Consider the following 18,878-nt stretch of genomic DNA (forward strand, 5'->3'; position numbering starts at 1 on the left):
TTCCTTTAATTCCAAACTTGAACAAAAAGTTGAAATTTTGTAAGATCCTGCTAAATGAAAAATTTGTTTTGGGAATACCAAAATCTTTGATAAGTCTGTTTCAATAAGGTTGAAGTACTTTTTCAACTTGTTTTCAATGTTTATATTTATACGTAATATGAGTTAAAATGATAAAATTGTAGTGAAGTACTTTGTCAAAAAAAAGGACTCTGCTAATTTTTCATAGACGTTTTTGATTAAACTGATATATTCTCGCAAAACATTTTGATTTGGCCAAATCAGCATTTTCCAATGGAAAACTGTTTTGTTGGAACATTTTCAAACAACTTTGAAGTTGACATTTCAACTTCATACTCGTTTACTCCTATAAAAGGAAGAACAATCACTGAAGTTTCCCTAATGTGGCACAGAGTAACTCTATTTCTTTTTGATCCTTGGTGAAAGAATTCTGTGGGATGATGTACATTTTGGGGTTGTACCTGGAAAAATGTACTCTGAACAGGCTTATTTCATATGAACAGATTCATTTAATGAAAAATTATTTACAGCCCATCTATAGCCTGTATGTGACAGCCGTAAAGCATATTAAATTGTACATCTGATTTTTCTCTTTCTAGTAACATCTTTCACTGAGTGGACTGTCATGAAATACAGACGTCAGAGAAATTGGGAGTTCTACATCTGCTTTAGGAAGATCTATTCTTGTGTAATTTAATGTATAACGTATTATAACTACAAAACCACTGCGGCAGATGGTTCCTTCCAGAGCTAAAAGGGGAACTAGTAGGCAGCCTAATCAATTTTTAATACTTTAAATATAACTGCTTTAATATAATATTTCATTTTCTATTGCTAATGCTCAACAACTGCCTCTGTCTTTTGTAATATTACAGAGAAGCCGTTTTACTGTTTCTGTAAGTTTTACCTTTTGTTTATAGTTTACTTAAATTTTTACAAAAACTAAAAATTAAGTTTTCTGTTGCTGATTGCTTTGTGCTGGTGGTGCCCCTAATAGCTGGAGACCAGGACAGGTTATATTAAGACTGTTCATACTGCTGTGGCTCTGTGTTTAGAGAAGCCTCTTATGTCTGGGAAGCCTCATATGGCCACTTTTGTGTGGCCATATGAAAGTAGAACAGTTTTGGTAAAGATAATTCTATAAGATCTCTCGGGTGAATTCACAGTATCTGATTGGAAGAAAACTACTTTTGCCATAGGTGAGTTAATTCTAGAAGTATACATAATGTGCACAGGTGAATATCCATTGGACTAGTCATTTGGACAACAAAACAATTTCTCTTCCCTTTCTTCCAACGTCTTCTGCCCCTTTGCCTGTCTGCACATGCTCCCCCAGAGTATTTTGTGATGACAACATAGACAGGCCCTGCTGTATTCTACACTAGTGCAATCTATAGCTTAACTGATAGGAAACCTTTTCTAAAATAAAGTTACCTCTTTGAGCCATTTTTGCAGTACTTGTTACCTCTGCTGGAGAAATGGACCATCTGGAATAAGTTTTCCTCAATAAAATGGCTTTTTCTTCTCTGAAGATTGATATAAACCAAGAGACCCTGTACTTCCAAAGGCATCAATAGATAGAATAGATCTATTAATTTCAAAAAATATCTTGTTCACAATTACTTGTAAAATTTAAAAAACTAAACATCTTAAACATAATTTTACCCCTGAAGAATATGTCTCTCCTCTGCCTTCTCTACAGCAGTGGTTAACTAAATGTGCTATTCATAGAGCTATGCTGATACCATCAGTGTTGCTATTGCTGCCACCACAATCAGTGTTTTCAAATTTATAAGATTGTGTTACGAACAATGCAGTTTTTAAAAAAAGGAGTAAATAAAATTAAACTAGGTGATATGACAACCATGCTTTTAAAAATCAGTTGAAGACAAATCTGAATTCAAGGTTTTTATGTTCTGGTATTATACAGTATACACAGGTTAAGCATTTTCTTATAGTTGATTAATCTCAATATTGATCCTTCATTAACTTGAGTTCTTTTTTCAAGTTTCTGTGACTGACTTATGGTGTTTGGTGTTGAAACTCCAGGTCATTTGCTAACTTTTCTATTCTTTCAAAACCTCTGGCAACATTTAGAATATCCGTATCTACCAGTATAATACTTGACACCTTGGGGATCCTTTCATCCCATTCTATTATAATTGTATAAATGCCATATAGTGTGTAAGTTACCTGCTTGGTAGTGTGATGGCTTGCATAATGTTGGATTCCAGCCAACTGTAAAATGTCTTTCATTGTCATGCTTCCTTCTTCCTCTGTCAAATTTATGTGAAAAAAGTGTGCTAGATATGCAGTGGTCTCTCTTTCTGGTACCAGTTCAGTATAAATTGAAGTAGGTTCCATATATACATTTGCCTGGGCTGCTTTGTTAGGGTAAAAATGCGGATCACCTTGCTTTATGGTGTGTTCTAATCCTGTTGGTTTCTTTTCTGCAAAATTTTTGGTGTAGCTGTGGGTGTTGAGTTGGACATTTTGACTGGTTTCTGTTTTGTTCAAATGTGGAGGATTCCATATCTCACGGGATAATAATTCAAAGGTTGTTGCGTTCTCTCTAGTTTCCTATTTCTGAGAATCTGCTAGGAGATGCAACTGTTGTTTTTTTTTGACAAAGCCAGGTATGAGCCTGTCATAAATATAAAGGGAAGGGTAAACACCTTTGAAATCCCTCCTGGCCAGAGGAAAAACCCTTTCACCTGTAAAGGGTTAAGAAGCTAGGATAACCTCGCTGGCACCTGACCAAAATAACCAATGAGGATAGAAGATATTTTCAAAACTGGAGTGGGGGGGGAGAAACAAAGGCTCTCTCTGTCTGTGTGATGCTTTTGCTGGGAACAGAAAATGAATGGAGTCTTAGAACTTAGTAAGTAATCTAGCTAGATATGCGTTAGATTCTGTTTTGTTTAAATGGCTGATAAAATAGCTGTGCTGAATGGAATGTATATTCCTGTTTTTGTGTCTTTTTATAACTTAAGGTTTTGCCTAGAGGGATTCTCTATGGTTTGAATCTGATTACCCTGTAAGGTATTTACCATCCTGATTTTACAGAGATGATTCTTTTATTTTTTTTCTTCAATTAAAATTCTTCTTTTAAGAACCCGATTGCTTTTTCATTGTTCTTAAGATCCAAGGGTTTGGGTCTGTGTTCACCTATGCGAATCGGTGAGGATTTTTATCAAGCGTTCCCCAGGAAAGGGGGTGTAGGGTTTGGGGAGGATTTTGGGAGGAAAGACGTTTCCAAGCGGGCTCTTTCCCGGTTATATATCTGTTAGATGCTTGGTGGTGGCAGCAATAAAGTATAAGGGCAAAAGGTAAAATAGTTTGTACCTTGGGGAAGTTTTAACCTAAGCTGGTAAAAATAAGCTTAGGGGGTTTTCATGCAGGTCCCCACATCTGTACCCTAGAGTTCTGAGCGGGGAAGGAACCTTGACAGAGCCTGTGCTAGCTCATGTAAAGCAGTGTCATAACGGTGCTCTTGGTCAGTAACTGTATCCGTGCATATTTCTCCAAGCTGCAGCAACTTGGTTTTATTTGTGTTCTTTAGCCACTACTTCTGTTGGAGTAGGATTTATGGGCTCATGGTTCTTCTGCTGCCATCTTCCTGCTGGAACAAATAGTATGTAAAATTAGGCGCTCAAGTTGCTAAATTTTTAAAGAATAATTATATGTAGCTGGGGATAGGAAACCTGGGAGATGGTCAGCTTTTTATGTCTTGCCCCGCATACTCCAAACTATCTTATCTGGAAAGAGGATTCAGAAAAAGATCACGCTGCGGGTTCTGTTTCTTTTAGTGCTGAGGTTTATGTTGGCTGCCCTAGCCAAAGAGTAGTCAAATAGTACCATGGAACCTGCAGGTACTATGTAGTTTTAATTTAGTTTGACCTTCCATCATGAATATTAAGGAGTGAGCTCTTCGAACTAGCAGAGCTCAACCCTAATCAGTTCTGGTATAAATCTAACAATACCCTAGAGGCAAGCTTGTGAAGCAGTGGATGAGATTGTGCACTGCAGAAACGCTATAAGAAGAAAAACTATATTGTATCGTTAGTTAAGGCGATTTCCAGAGTAACTCCTGCCTTCACATACAGGAGACGTAGAGTTCTTTTTTGTTTTGTTTTCTTGTAAGCATTCATTTGGTTACATATTTGCCTCTGTTCCTGGAACTTTCAGTTTTCATTCCTGTTAGCAGTAGTAGCAACCCCTTTTTGCAATACTGAAGTGTTGCTGCAGTATTAAACAAAAAAATTAAAAATAATATTCCGTTAATTTAACAGCTCCAAAAGTACAAAATTCTCACAAAAAATACATACAAACAATTTTGACTTAGCAAAACTAAAACTGAACTTACTCCCATCCCCAATCTTGGCAATTAAAAAATTAATAATGCCGTTACAAATGTAATATTTAATATTTTCTTTCTCAGTCTCTTCCTTTTCTCTGATTCATTATGCTAGCACTGAAATTCTGGCAACAAAGAACTAGAGTGCCTTTTCATTGTCTAGTTCAGATATTTGTTGATAAGACAATAAAGAGGATAAAATTTCCCTAGGCTGCATCAAGTTTTCTTTCAATAAAGGAAGAAGAATCCACTACTTTTCACTGAGAAAGGAAAGATGGTTTTTGAGGTAAAGTAATGGATGCGACTCAGTGTGTCTGGGTTCTTTTGCTCGCTATGCCACAACCTTCCAGTGCAACTTTGGACAAGTCACTTTAATTTGTCTGTTCCTCAGTTCATCCATCTATAAGATGAGGATAATAGTACTTCCTTACCCCACAAGATATTGCGAAAATATACTCATTACTCATCAGGTGCTCAGATACCACAGTGTGCACCATAGAAAATCCTATAAATTGATATAATAATAAGGCTGAAAACTAATGGTAGATGTCTGCACTGTATAAAAGTCACATTTCATGTTCTAGACCACTTGACATCTATTAAGATGCAAACATTTCCTATAAATTTGGGTCTGTGTGCCCTCATTATTGGAAAAGGCAATTTAGACTTTTTAATATCTGCCGCAACATTCTATAAATGTCATTATTTTGAAAATCATTACAGGGTGACCTGTGAAATTAGGTTTCAGAGTAACAGCCGTGTTAGTCTATATTTGCAAAAAGAAAAGGAGTACTTGTGGCACCTTAGAGACTAACCAGTTTATTTGAGCATAAGCTTTCGTGAGCTACAGCTCACTTCATCGGATGCATACTGTGGAAAGTATAGAAGATCCTTTTATACACACAAAGCATGAAAAAATGGGTGTTTACCACTACAAAAGGTTTTCTCTCCCCCCACCCCACTCTCCTGCTGGTAATAGCTTATCTAAAGTGATCACTCTTCTTACAATGTGTATGATAATCAAGTTGGGCCATTTCCAGCACAAATCCAGGGTGGGGTGTGTGTGTGTGTGTGTGTGGGAAACCTGGATTTGTGCTGGAAATGGCCCAACTTGATTATCATAAACATTGTAAGGAGAGTGATCACTTTAGATAAGCTATTACCAGCAGGAGAGTGGGGTGGGGGGGAGAGAAAACCTTTTGTAGTGGTAAACACCCATTTTTTCATGCTTTGTGTGTATAAAAAGATCTTCTATACTTTCCACAGTATGCATCAGATGAAGTGAGCTGTAGCTCACGAAAGCTTATGCTCAAATAAATTGGTTAGTCTCTAAGGTGCCACAAGTACTCCTTTTCTTTCTGTGAAATTAGGTATTTTACTATTCTACATTGTTTGTTTTATTTTTGTGATATGAAAATAGTTATGATAGTGAGGTCATGCTACTCTAATCAAACCATACACATTTAACTTTTTGCCACTTGCTATGAAATACTAATGCTATGTTAAAGTGGAGAGTTTGAAAATATTAAATAATTAACTGGATTTACTTTTTTCCTATGTTACTGCACTTTTAGTCATGAACCTAATCTTTTTTCTATTGTTTTTATAAATGTAATAATATTTAACTGCACGATTAACTACATAGTTTACATAACTTTCTTGGTACTATATGAAATCTCTATAATACATGTGTCTTAAAGTGGAGCATACTCAGTTAAATAGTAGCTTACTTGCTGTTTTGACTTATTCCTGTGACCAGTGGATAAGTGTAGTTTATTTGGCTATTTTCAATCGGCTATCATATAACAAGTCATATGGTCCACATTTACCTGCTTTTCAGATCTGCCTTTCTGAATCCTTTAAGAGAATGACTTGCTGATCGTTCGGAAAGGCTTCTCCTTATTCTCTTAATTCAGAAACTTTCTTGTTGTTGATAAATCCAGTGGAGTAGGAATTTCCTTTGCTTTCTCTAGTTCTGTAAAAAGTCTCCAATCTTTACTGTCAACTGTTTTTCTTCCTTTAAAGGTCTTTCATTCTTTAGTTTTAGTTACTACATTTGTCAAATCAAACACTCAAAAGTTATGCATTGCCAGAATTAAGATTACTTATGGACCCTTAATTTCGCCCCTTTCAGCACATGATCACATACTATTTTTCCATAGGATCCCTGCTGTATTCAGTGAGCAGGATGGTCTCCGTTCACTAAACAGCTAACTAATGAATATTTATTTCTAGCATCACCCATGTGTGGCCACAGGCCATATTTATGGCACACCTTCCAAACCACATACTGAATACAGACTTATTACTTCACATATTTTTCTGTAGTGCTTATCACCTTTGTTAATGTTTATGAAGTGCTACAAAGTGAGATAAGGCAATATTATCCATATTTTACAGATTGGGAACTGAGGCACAGAAAGATTTAAACCAAAATTGTCAAAATTATCCATTAATTTTGGATGCCAACTTGAGAAAAGGTGGGGGAGTTGCATTGTATGTAAGAGAGCAGTATGACTGCTCAGAGCTTCGGTATGAAACTGCAGAAAAACCTGAGAGTCTCTGGATTAAATTTAGAAGTGTGAGCAACAAGGATGATGTCGTGGTAGGAGTCTGCTATAGACTACCAGACCAGGGGGATGAGGTGGACGAGGCTTTCTTCCGGCAACTCATGGAAGTTACTAGATCGCAGGCCCTGGTTCTCATGGGAGACTTCAATCACCCTGATATCTGCTGGGAGAGCAATATAGCAATGCACAGACAATCCAGGAAGTTTTTGGAAAGTGTAGGAGACAATTTCCTGGTGCAAGTGCTGGAGGAACCAACTAGGGGCAGAGCTCTTCTTGACCTGCTGTTCACAAACCGGGAAGAATTAGTAGGGGAAGCAAAAGTGGATGGGAACCTGGGAGGCAGTGACCATGAGACGGTCGAGTTCAGGATCCTGACACAAGGAAGAAAGGAGAGCAGCAGAATACGGACCCTGAACTTCAGAAAAGCAGACTTTGACTCCCTCAGAGAACTGATGGGCAGGATCCCCTGGGAGAATAACATGAGGGGGAAAGGAGTCCAGGAGAGCTGGCTGTATTTTAAAGAATCCTTATTGAGGTTACAGGGATAAACCATCCTGATGTGTAGAAAGAATAGTAAATATGGCAGGCGACCAGCTTGTTTTAACAGTGAAATCCTTGCTGATCTTAAACACAAAAAAGAAGCTTACAAGACATTGGACAAATGACCGGGGAGGAGTATAAAAATATTGCTCAGGCATGCAGGAGTGAAATCAGGAAGGCCAAATCACACCTGGAGTTGCAGCTAGCAAGAGATGTTAAAAGTAACAAGAAGGGTTTCTTCAGGTATGTTAGCAACAAGAAGAAAGTCAAGGAAAGTGTGGGCCCCTTACTGAATGAGGGAGGCAACCTAGTGACAGAGGATGTGGAAAAAGCTAATGTACTCAATGCTTTTTTTTGCCTCTGTCTTCACGAACAAAGTCAGCTCCCAGACTACTGCACTGGGCAGCACAGCATAGGGAGGAGGTGACCAGCCCTCTGTGGAGAAAGAAGTGGTTAGGAACTATTTAGAAAAGCTGGACGAGCACAAGTCCATGGGGCTGGATGCGTTGCATCCGAGAGCGCTAATGGAGTTAGCGGATGTGATTGCAGAGCCATTGGCCATTATCTTTGAAAACTCATGGCGATCGGGGGAGGTCCCGGGTGACTGGAAAAAGACTAATGTAGTCCCCATCTTTAAAAAAGGGAAGGAGGAGGATCCTGGGAACTACAGGCCAGTCAGCCTCACCTCAGTCCCTGGAAAAATCATGGAGCAGGTCCTCAAGGAATCAATTCTGAAGCACTTAGAGGAGAGGAAAATGATCAGGAACAGTCAGCATGGATTCACCAAAGGCAAGTCATGCCTGACTAATCTAATTGCCTTCTATGATGCGATAACTGGCTCTGTGGACGAGGGGAAAGCAGTGGATGTGTTATTCCTTGACTTTAGCAAAACTTTTGACACGGTCTCCCACAGTATTCTTGTCAGCAAGTTAAAGAAGTATGGGCTGGATGAATGGACTATAAGGTGGATAGAAAGCTGGCTAGATTGTCAGGCTCAACTGCTAGTGATCAATGGCTCCATGTCTAGTTGGCAGCTGGTATCAAGTGGAGTGCCCCAGGGTTGGTCCTGGGGCCGGTTTTTTTCAGTATCTTCATAAGTGATCTGGAGGATGGTGTGGATTGCACCCTCAGCAAGTTTGCAGGTGACACTAAACTGGGAGGAGAGGTAAATATGGTGGAGGGTAGGGATAGGATACAGAGGGACCTAGACAAATTGGAGGATTGGGCCAAAAGAAATCTGATGAAGTTCAACAAGGAGAAGTGCAGAGACTTGCACTTAGGACGCAAGAATCCCATGCACCGCTACAGACTAGGGACGGAATGGCTAGGCAGCAGTTCTGCAGAAAAGGACCTAGGGGTTACAGAGGACGAGAAGCTGGATATGAGTCAATAGTGTGCCCTTGTTGCCAAGAAGGCCAATGGCGTTTTGGGCTGTATAAGTAGGGGCATTGCCAGCAGTTCGAGGGGCGTGATCGTTCCCCTTTATTTGACATTGGTGAGGCCTCATCTGGAGTACTGTGTCCAGTTTTGGGCCCCAAACTACAAGAAGGGTATGGAAAAATTGGAAAGCGTCCAGCGGAGGGCAACAAAAATGATTAGGGGACTGGAACACATGACTTATGAGGAGAGGCTGAGGGAACTGGGGATGTTTAGTCTACAGAAGAGAAGAATGAGGGGGGATTTGATAGCTGCTTTCAACTACCTGAAAGGGGGTTCCAAAGAGGATGGCTCTAGACGGTTCTCAGTGGTGGGCAGATGACAGAACGAGGAGTAATGGTCTCAAATTGCAGTGTGGGTGGGGAAGGGGGTTAGGTTGGATATTAGGAAAAACTTTTTCACTAGGAAGGTGGTGAAGTACTGGAATGGGTTACCTAGGGAGGTGGTGGAATCTCCTTCCTTAGAGGTTTTTAAGGTCAGGCTTGACAAAGCCTGGGCTGGGATGATTTAGTTGGGGATTGGACCTGCTTCGAGCAGGGGATTGAACTAGATGACCTCCCGAGGTCCCTTCCAACTCTGTTATTCTATGATTCTATGAGATACTTTGTGCCTGATTCATATGTTCAAAACACAGCTCCCAGTAGCTTCATTTCTTGTTGTGAGCGCTCAGAGCTTTTGCAAATCAGAGTCCAGATGGTAGAACTGCAAAGATGATTTGGCTCAGTGATGGAAAATCCACCTCAACCCTTGGTAAATTGTTCCAATGGTTAATTACTCTGTCAAAAATTTATGCCTTATTTCCAGACTGAATTTGTCTATCTTCCATTTCCAGCCATCGGATGATATAATTTATACCTTTGTCTGTTAGAATGAAGAGCCCATTGCTAAACATTTGTTCCCCACGTAGATTCTTATAGACTATAACCAAGTCATCCCATAACCTTCCCTTTAAGCTAATTAGATTGAGGTCTTTGAGTTTATCACCATAAGGAATGTTTTCTAATGCTTTTAATCATTCTTTTGGCTCTCCAGTTTATCAACATCCTTCTTGAGTTGTGGGCCCCAGAACTGGCCACAGTATTCCAGCAGCCAAATACAGAGGTAAAATAGCCTCTTTACTCCAATTCAAGATTCTCCAGTTTATGCATTTAATGATCGCATTCTCTCTTTTGGCCACAGTGCACATTGGGAGCTCATATTAAGCTGATTATCCACCACAACCCCCAAATATTTTTCAGAGGCACTGCAGCTCATAATAGAGTCCTCCTTCCTGTAAATATGACCTACATTCTTCATTCCTACACTTACATTCATTCATTTACATTTAGCCATATTATAACACACATTGTTTGCTTGTGCTCAGTTTACTAAGTGATTCAGATTGCTCTAAATCAGGGACCTGTCCTCTTAATTATTTACTACTCCCCCATTTTGTGTCATCTGTGAACTTTTATCAGTTGTTATTTTGTTTTCTTCTAGATTGATAAAAATATTAAATAGTGTAGGGCCAAGAACAGATCCCTGCAGGATCCCACTGGAAACACACCCACTTTGATGATAATTCCCTGTTTCCAGTTACATTTTGAGACTTATCAGTTAGCCAGTTTTTAATTAATTTAATGTGTGTCATGTTAATAAAAATGTCTTGTGGTATCAAATCAATTTTCTTACAGAAGTCTAAGCATATTACATCAGCACTATTATGTCTATCAATCAAATTTGTAATCTCATCCAAAAAAGATACCAGGTTAGTTTTACAGGAACTGTTTTCCATAAACCAATGTTGATTTGCATTAATTACATTACACTCCTTTAGTTCGTTATTAATTGAGCCCCGGATCAGCTGCTCCATTATCTTGCTTGGGATCAATGTTAGGCTGACAGGTCTATAATTACCTGAATCATCCCGTTTAGCCTTTTTAAAAATTGGCACAGTTGAGACTGAGAAGAGGTTCTGAGGATGGGGAATAGGGATGTTGAATGACTTAACTGCTGATTTCCTTACTTTGTGTGGTTTGTGTTGGTGGGATACAGTAGCAACCTTAAGTTAATAATTTTTTTTGTGTATAAACAGATGTGTATACATAGATATGTAGGGTAGAAAATATTTAATTTAAAGGAACATCAAGATATGTGTAGACCGGAATAGCGTAACTGATTTATTTTTTCTGTAACCCTGGCCTTCCTTCCCCTTTCCCTCTTGCTGTTTGTTAATATCACTATTTGCATTATGTCTAAAATAACAAAACGATGGCAAAATATGCACATGGTGCTGGCAGGGTCAGAGAGTTGCACTTTAAGTTGCACTAGCTAACCCCGCAGAGTTTAGCATTTACAACCTTTCATATTGAATGACCATTTGTGCTACAGTGAGCTGGTTCCATGAACCTTTATCCTGCTCTTCTGCTGCATATTGAGAAGTCATTGTGATATGTAATGACTTACTCTGGTTGAAGAATTAATAATGTTTTTTTTTTTAAATATACACAGGAGAGCCTTGAGAGCAGAATAAAGGCTTTCTTTCATGCAATTTGCATGAAGATCTCACCTCACTGAAAATCATAGATCTTTGATTCCTAGGAGCTAATAATTCCCCTATTAATTCAGAAAGAGAAACACTCACTAAAAAGCTCTTCTCCTGATGATTAAATAACCATTCTCCTCTTCTGGATGTATATTGTTGCATATAGGAATCAAGAGGAAAATTGCACTTTATAAAAGTGTTAGGCTGCAAAGATTTTTCACTTATTTCAGTTACCTCTGTATCCTATGTAACATGATGTACTTCCTTAGGGAAGATCAGTGGAATTTGAGCTGCTTCCCAGATTTTTATCTTGGCAGAACAAGAATTCCCACTCTTCATCCATCAAATATTGTAGTTGTAAAACTGAATATTTTGTAATGTAAATATAATTTTTAAAAAAGACCCCTTTTCAGGTACAGAGATCTTTTTAGAATGTATTTTATGTAGTATCTATCATGAAAAGTATCACAGACACTTTACAGTAAAACATATTCGTATTAAATTACTAAAATGGTATAAGATCAAAACAATAATTCCCATTAGTTAATATTTTTTGAAATCTAGTATTAGATTTTTAATACTTCAGTCATATGAAAGGATTGTAAATTCCGAGATGTAAATTGCTGAATTATACATCGTATGAAAATTGAAGAATAAGCATTATAGAATTTAAGATGGAACACCTGGCTATCTGATATTTGTATTATGTAAGGAATAATCTGTTTTCAAAGATAACTGATTTTAAACACCATTAAGAACAAAATCTACAGCAGTGTGTGATTGTGTGTGAATTCGAAAAGTACTTTTGTATAAAACGTAGCTTTATTTGACTTTTTAAGAAATTACTGTTCTGAGAGACATGTCGCAATACCATTCTTGTTTTTGAATACCTGAATTTAAATTTGGAGATAAACATATAATATGGGTAAGTTAATCTGATTTTATTTATTGTTTAAAAAAAAACAAATGAAGAAAAAACCTCACAAGATGCATACTGTAGAATATGGACAGTATGCACATGCAGTGTTTCTAATGACACCAAAATGGCCATGGTTTGAAACATGCAGTAGCAAAACAAGGATTTTGATAATTTGCAATTATTATACTAAAATGTGTATAACTGTAAGGGAATATGTATGTATCTGTATTGCACCACCAATCTCTCTGGTCTCTAGGTGTCAAATAGAGTGCTTTAAGTTTCAGTTATTGTCATGGTAGGACTCTGTTCTCCAGACCACCCTTACTGAGGTTGTAGTTCTATACTTTGGTCTCAAGAAGCTGAATTCTACATGCTGACAACTGCATCACACTTGTGTTCTAGGGGAGAGGCATGCTTTGAGGTAGTTGACTTTAGCCAATTAAGGATTTTGAAGAGGAGGACCAGCACTCTGAAATAGATATAATATAGAATGGAGAACCTGTGTAGGCTACAGATCACAGATGTAATATGTTCTCATCTACCTGTTCTGCTTAGGAGACAGACAGACATAGTCATTGTTGAATCCAGACATCACATGTAAGAGAGTGTGAAAGTAAAGAATCTATTTGATTTTTTCCTTTTGATCAAGTCCAGTGATGCTGTTATTCTAACACCACTGATTAGTCAACAAGTTCTTGATCCTTTATGGATGATTCAGTTCTTACTGTAATGACCTCACCGGCAGCTATCCCTGGTCGTGCTAGTGTGTGCAAGTGGCTTGCATGCTCCCAGATAGGAGACGCAAACTGCTGCATGGAAAGGACTCCTAGCTCACCCCTGAGCTAGAGAAAGTGATGATAGGCCCGATGCTGTTCAGCCAATCCACAGGCAAGGACCCATCCTGGTGATCCCAAGGCAGATGTACAGGCTCTTAAGGGATGCAGTCTGTCCAGTCTGCTCAAAGTCACTACCTGGCTTGGAACACTTCCACTGCCAAGTAGTTTTGATAGACTGCCCTTGCTGTTGCTCCTGTTCCTCCTCTCAGATAGGCTCCAGCCAGCCCGTGCTCCTTCTCCCAAATCTGCTCCATCTGGCCCTTGCTCCTGCTCCAGCCCATGCCTGTTTCCACACTAGCCAGCCCTTGCTCCAGTCTGCATCTGGCTCCTACCTCAGTCAGCTGCCTGGCAATTACGATACTGTATAAAACTGTCTAGAAGGAAGAGGGGAAGGTAACTAAGTGGAGTCATTAGTGATTGGAGAAAGGGGCATGGCTAATAGGTGGAATCAAATCACTTGAGATGCTGAAGGCAGGGGTGAGTGGAGTTGTAAACTGTTGAGGAGCATTGATTTGATAGAATCTAGAAACCGCTGGAGGGTGGGTAGAGCATTTAATAATGTGCTTCTATATATTAATGGCTACCTTATCTTATTTTTCAGTCTACAGCGATGAGTTCACTAGATAGTACTTTCTCATTATAACTATAATAAATGCAAAGCTGCTGACTCATAATGCCCAAAGCTGAACAAAGAAAGTTCTTGAATGGAGTGAAGAAATGATAATAGATAATGTGAGAAGATTTTCAAAATGATGAGAGTTTCATAAATTATAAGGCCAGAAAGAACAAATACAATCATATGGCCTGTGTTATGCAGGAGATCAGACTATAGGATTTCCTTGAATTTGATCTAGAGCATATCTATTAGAAAAACATCCAGCCTTGATTTGGAGATTTTCCGTGATGGAGAGTCCACAGCTAAATTCCCTGTAAGGCTGCGCAGCAGGCTCTCAAAGGCCACGCCAGCGGGGAGAGGAGCCCCTCCCTCTGGCCCAGCCCAGCCCTGCTGCAGCTGCCAGGGAGAGGAGCCCATTCCCCGCCTCAGCTCAGCCCAACCCAGCCCCGCTGGAGCTGCTGCGGCCGGGAAGAGGCACCTCTCATCTGGCCCCGAGCTGCTGTGGCAAGAGAGGGCTGGGAAGAGTCTTCTCTCCCCACTGCAGCCCAAGGGCAGCCTGCACCCCAAACCCCTCATCCCTGGCCCCACCCCAGAGCCCCCCCCACATCCCAACCCTCTGCCCCAGCCCTGAGCCCCCTCCTGTACTCCAAAGCCAGAGCCCTCACCCCCCCCACACACCCTAACCCTCTGCCCCAGCTCTGAGCACCCTCCCACACTCCAAGCCCTTCAGCCCCACCCCACATCACCTCCATATTGGTGCACATAACAAAATTCATTCCACACATGGACATAAAAAATTAGAGGGAACACTAGTCCACAGACCTTGGTGAATTGTTCCACTGATTAATTACAGTAACTCCTCACTTAAGGTTGTAGTTATGTTCCTGAAAAATGCTACTTTAAGTGAAATGATGTTAAGCGAATCCAATTTCCCCATAAGAATTAATGAAGCTTGGTTGAGGTGGTGAAGTCAGAGAGTGGAAGAGGGTGGGATATTTCCCAGGGAATGCCTTCCTGCTAAATGATGAACCAGCATTCTGGCTGAGCCCTCAAGGGTTAACACGTTGTTAAGGTAGCCTCACGCTCTACAAGGCAACACGAATGGATGGAGGGGAGACAGCATGGCAGAGAGAGACAGACACACACACACACTGTGTGTGTGTGAGAGAGAGAGAGAGAGAGATGTGCATTGCCCCTTTAAGAACTCTGACCCCACTCTAAGTACACTGCCTTTTTAAGTAGATCAGCAAGTTGAGACAGCTGCTGCTGCCAGCAGGCTCCCTCCATCCTGTGCCCTGTTGTGTCCCCCCTTGCTCTGTGGAGATGGGGTAAAGGAGCGGGGGCAGGAGTGCGAGGGAGGGGGACACCCTGACATTAGCACCCTTCTCCTCTTCCCCCCCCCCCCGCCCCCCGGACAGCAAGCAGGAGGCTCCTGGGAGCAGCGCCAAGTCAGAGGATAGGAGCAGCACACGGCAGTGGGGGGACAGCTGAACTGCCCAACAGTTGATAGCCAGCACAGGGAACTTAGGGGAGTGGGGAGCTGATAGGGGGGCTGCTAGCCCACCCTGTTCCAAGCCCCCAACAGGCTGCTCTTTCTGCAAGCAGTGGACAAAGCAGGCAGCTGTCAAACGTTATAAGTGAGCATTGAGCAACTTTAAACCAGCATGTTCTCTAAAGGATCAGCAACGAAACAATGTTAACCGGACAACGTTAAGTGAGGAGTTACTGTACCATGACCGTTAAAAACTGTGCCTTTTCTTGGGTCTGTATTTGTCTAGTTTCAACTTCCAGCTATTGGATGTTGTTATACCTTTCTTCTAGATTGAAGACCCACCTATTATCCGATTTCTGTTTCCCTTGTACGTACTTACAGATTGTGATTGTCATCCTTAGCTTCTATTTGATAAGCTAAGTGATGACAGTTGTATACAACAAATGGAGAGGAGGACAGGTAATAGGCGAGTGGCAGATTGTACTAATTTGGTTGACTTATTGTACCCTCTCTACACACTTGCACAACATACATCATTTGAAAGCTTATTATGTCTACTTTAAGATGAGGTATGATGTGGAGCTGTCAAGTGGTTCTGTTACCATAGAAATGGGGATAAACAATGACACCATTGACATATTAAAATGAGCACTCTGAAATATTTGCATTAGTTTCTGTTTAATAACTATTTCAAGACATAAAACTGGATTTTTTTGTGACCTCAAAGCATCACAACAATAACCTGAAGGGTAAAATAAAATCTAATAATAAACGTGTACAGGTGTTACTGAAATGTAATAGCGCTGTTGATTATTCCAGTCAAGCGTATTCTCTGTATCTTGTTTATCATTATCTCTGTTGGGATTGAATGGGATTCCACAGTCTTCATTGCCTTGGCATGTACACAATTTTGTGCAGGGAAGATTGTTCTGATTAGAGACACTGCATAAGAGACTCTCATTGCCCGGGGAGAATAAAGTGATTTTTCTTTCCTGTGCTTCAGTGATATTTCTTGTGATGCTGGACTATCTGCTGACTGTTCTTGAAATACCACTCTAGCTGTTGAATTGAAGGTATTTTTTCCATCAGTGATCTCTGCATTGATGTCTATATTATTATCTCCTTCATGCATGAGGTTTGTACCAGCATGAGGTGGATCAGTTCACCTCATGCTGGTGAACACACCTCTCTGGAGTCTCCTACTTCAGTTTTTGCAGCACTAGTGATGCAGCTAATAGTAATTGATGTGGAATCCGTGAAGGTGTAGTATGTCAATTAAATTGCAAGACCCTAACTCATGGTATAGCTGTGAAGCAAGGCTTATGTGCACTGGTGTAATAATTGTGGAACTGTTAAACACTGTGCACTGTGCTATTGAGATACATTTTCTTTGAAAGGCTGACACTCTTTGCTGGCTCAATTATATACCTCTTTATCAACCTGAGGGCAAACTCCTGCACCTATTGGGGCACAAAAAAGTAGCTGACGTCAGTAAACTGCAGTCACCTAGCTTTGGATAATATTCTGAATATTTCAGACAAGGATTGAAGCGGCATTATAAAAAAACACTTGTTCATTTGAAAGCTGTTCATCACTCTTACTCACCAGAAGAACATTGACAAAATACTGACTTAAGTTCCTGCTTCAGATTACTAGGAGCTTGGATACCATCAGCTAATGTTGTGCTGTATAGAATAAATGGTAGACTTACCTTGTCCTTGCTGTGTATGGAATGAAATTGCAGAACCATAGTTGTTTTTCTAATCTTGCCTGTAATTTACTACTGGAATAGTGTGCAGTTTTGACGTCTCAGGGAAGTAGGACGTAATAGCTTTGTAGCAGCTTGGACAGGCGAAGAGCTTTTTTGTTGTACATAAGATCATTTCTCTCTCTTCAATCAGATGATAAAGTGTAGCATTATCATTGGATTGTTGCAGTATAACTAGATGGTTTTTCTTTAAGATTTGTTTTACCCAAGCAGGAAAAAGGGCGTGTTAAGTAATAAAGTGCATCCTTAGCAATCAGATCTTCCACAGATAGTCTGCTCAACTTGTCATCGCCTCTTGGTTGAAGTGCTGCCTTCCTTAGATGGGTTGCTCTCTCAGATGTTTCTATTTTATGAAGTTTCTTGTCTGTCTTGTATGTTTTTCTCAAGCAAACAATGCACCAAGATCAATTGCTGGAGTTCTTGTGCCTCTAGAACAGGGGTGGGCAAGCAAACGATGGCCTGCGGGCCGGATGTGGCCCGCGAGCCATTTTAAGCTGGCTGGTGCTCCGGCCAGGGCGCTGGGCCGGGGCCGCACCACGTGGCTCAGCCCCGCTCTGCCAGTGCTGGGTTGGGGCTGCACCATGCGGCTCGGCCCCGCTCCGGCACTCCAGAATGGGTTGGGCGCAGGGTCAGGGCTGCACGACGCAGCTCCCAGAAGCCCTGGCATGGCCCCACTCCAGCTCCTATGTACTCCAACGGGAGCTGTAAGGGTGGTGCCTGTCAATGGGGCAGCATGCAGAGCCACCTGGCCGCGCCTCTGCGTAGGAGCCGGAGAAGGGACATGCCGCTACTTCCACGATCCTCTTGAGGTAAGCACCACTCGGAGCCTGCACCCCCTGAGCCTCTCCCTAGCCCCCTCCCCCAGCCCTGATCCCGCTCTCCAAACCCTGCAATCCCAGCCTGGAGCACCCTCCTGCACCCCAAACCTCTCATCCCCAGCCCCACCCCAGAGCCCGCACTCCCAGCCAGAACCAGCACCCCTGCCCCAGCCCTGATTCCCCTCCCACCCTCCGAACCCCTCAGTCCCAGCCCAGAGCACCTTCCTGCACTCCAAACTCCTCAGCCCCACCCCAGAGCCAGCAACCCTGCCCGCAACCCAACACCAATTTTGTGAGCATTCATGGCCCGCCATACAATTTCTATTCCCCAATGTGGCTCGTGGGCCAAAAAGTTTGCCCACCCCTGCTCTAGAAGCAGGAAAACGTGATGCTCTGATCAAATTTTGAGTCCTTTTTTTCCCTGGGTTCAATACTACTCTGACATGTTCCAAATTCAGTTTGCTTGTGTATTTCTGAAAGCAACCCCTGTGATTGAGTATTGTTTCCACATCATCCAAATTAGATAATAACTCATCAAGTAGCTGCCAATACAATTCATCTTTCCTGATTTCTGTCCAGCACTGGTGGCTTTTGACAGTTTTGCTTTCTTTTGATTTTCTTGATAAATACCACATTTTTAAAAGTTTATGGAGAGTCTTTTTCTCTTTGATGTAAACTTTAAGGGGCTTGTATCCACCATATCTTCAAATACAGTAATGTCCTTGTAGCGGTAAAATTCCCAAAATATATTAGCATTACCACCACCAGTACCACCATTTTTCATTTTGTACAAGTATATAGACTTGTGCTAAATTAGATCTACATTAGTATCAAAATTGCCATTTTTGTTTAGTGAGCACTTTGTCTGAAGCCCAGTACGAAGCTGTGTATTATCTTTAATACTAAAAAGTGTCACTGAATTAATAGCTAGTTTCGAGAATATTTCAAAGGCTCGTATTGCATGCATGGAGCAATTACAAATT

At 40.8% G+C, this 18,878-nt stretch overlaps 1 protein-coding gene across 12 annotated transcripts in view; it reads left to right on the plus strand.

Moving 5' to 3' along the window:
* The window catches only part of RALGPS1 (Ral GEF with PH domain and SH3 binding motif 1), a 400,445-nt gene that overhangs the window by 20,421 nt on the left and 361,146 nt on the right, over positions 1-18,878 (plus strand). Inside the window, exon 1 of one of the 12 annotated variants that reach the window (XM_073315017.2) lies at positions 9,986-10,023. The exons of the other annotated variants lie outside the window; for them this stretch is intronic. The gene's annotated coding sequence lies outside the window, so the exon portion shown is untranslated. Of the gene's footprint in view, positions 1-9,985; positions 10,024-18,878 lie in introns of those variants that run through there. 12 annotated transcript variants of the gene reach the window in all.

This window comes from Lepidochelys kempii, chromosome 16 (assembly GCF_965140285.1).
Source record: "Lepidochelys kempii isolate rLepKem1 chromosome 16, rLepKem1.hap1, whole genome shotgun sequence".
Lineage (NCBI taxonomy): Eukaryota > Metazoa > Chordata > Testudines > Cheloniidae > Lepidochelys > Lepidochelys kempii.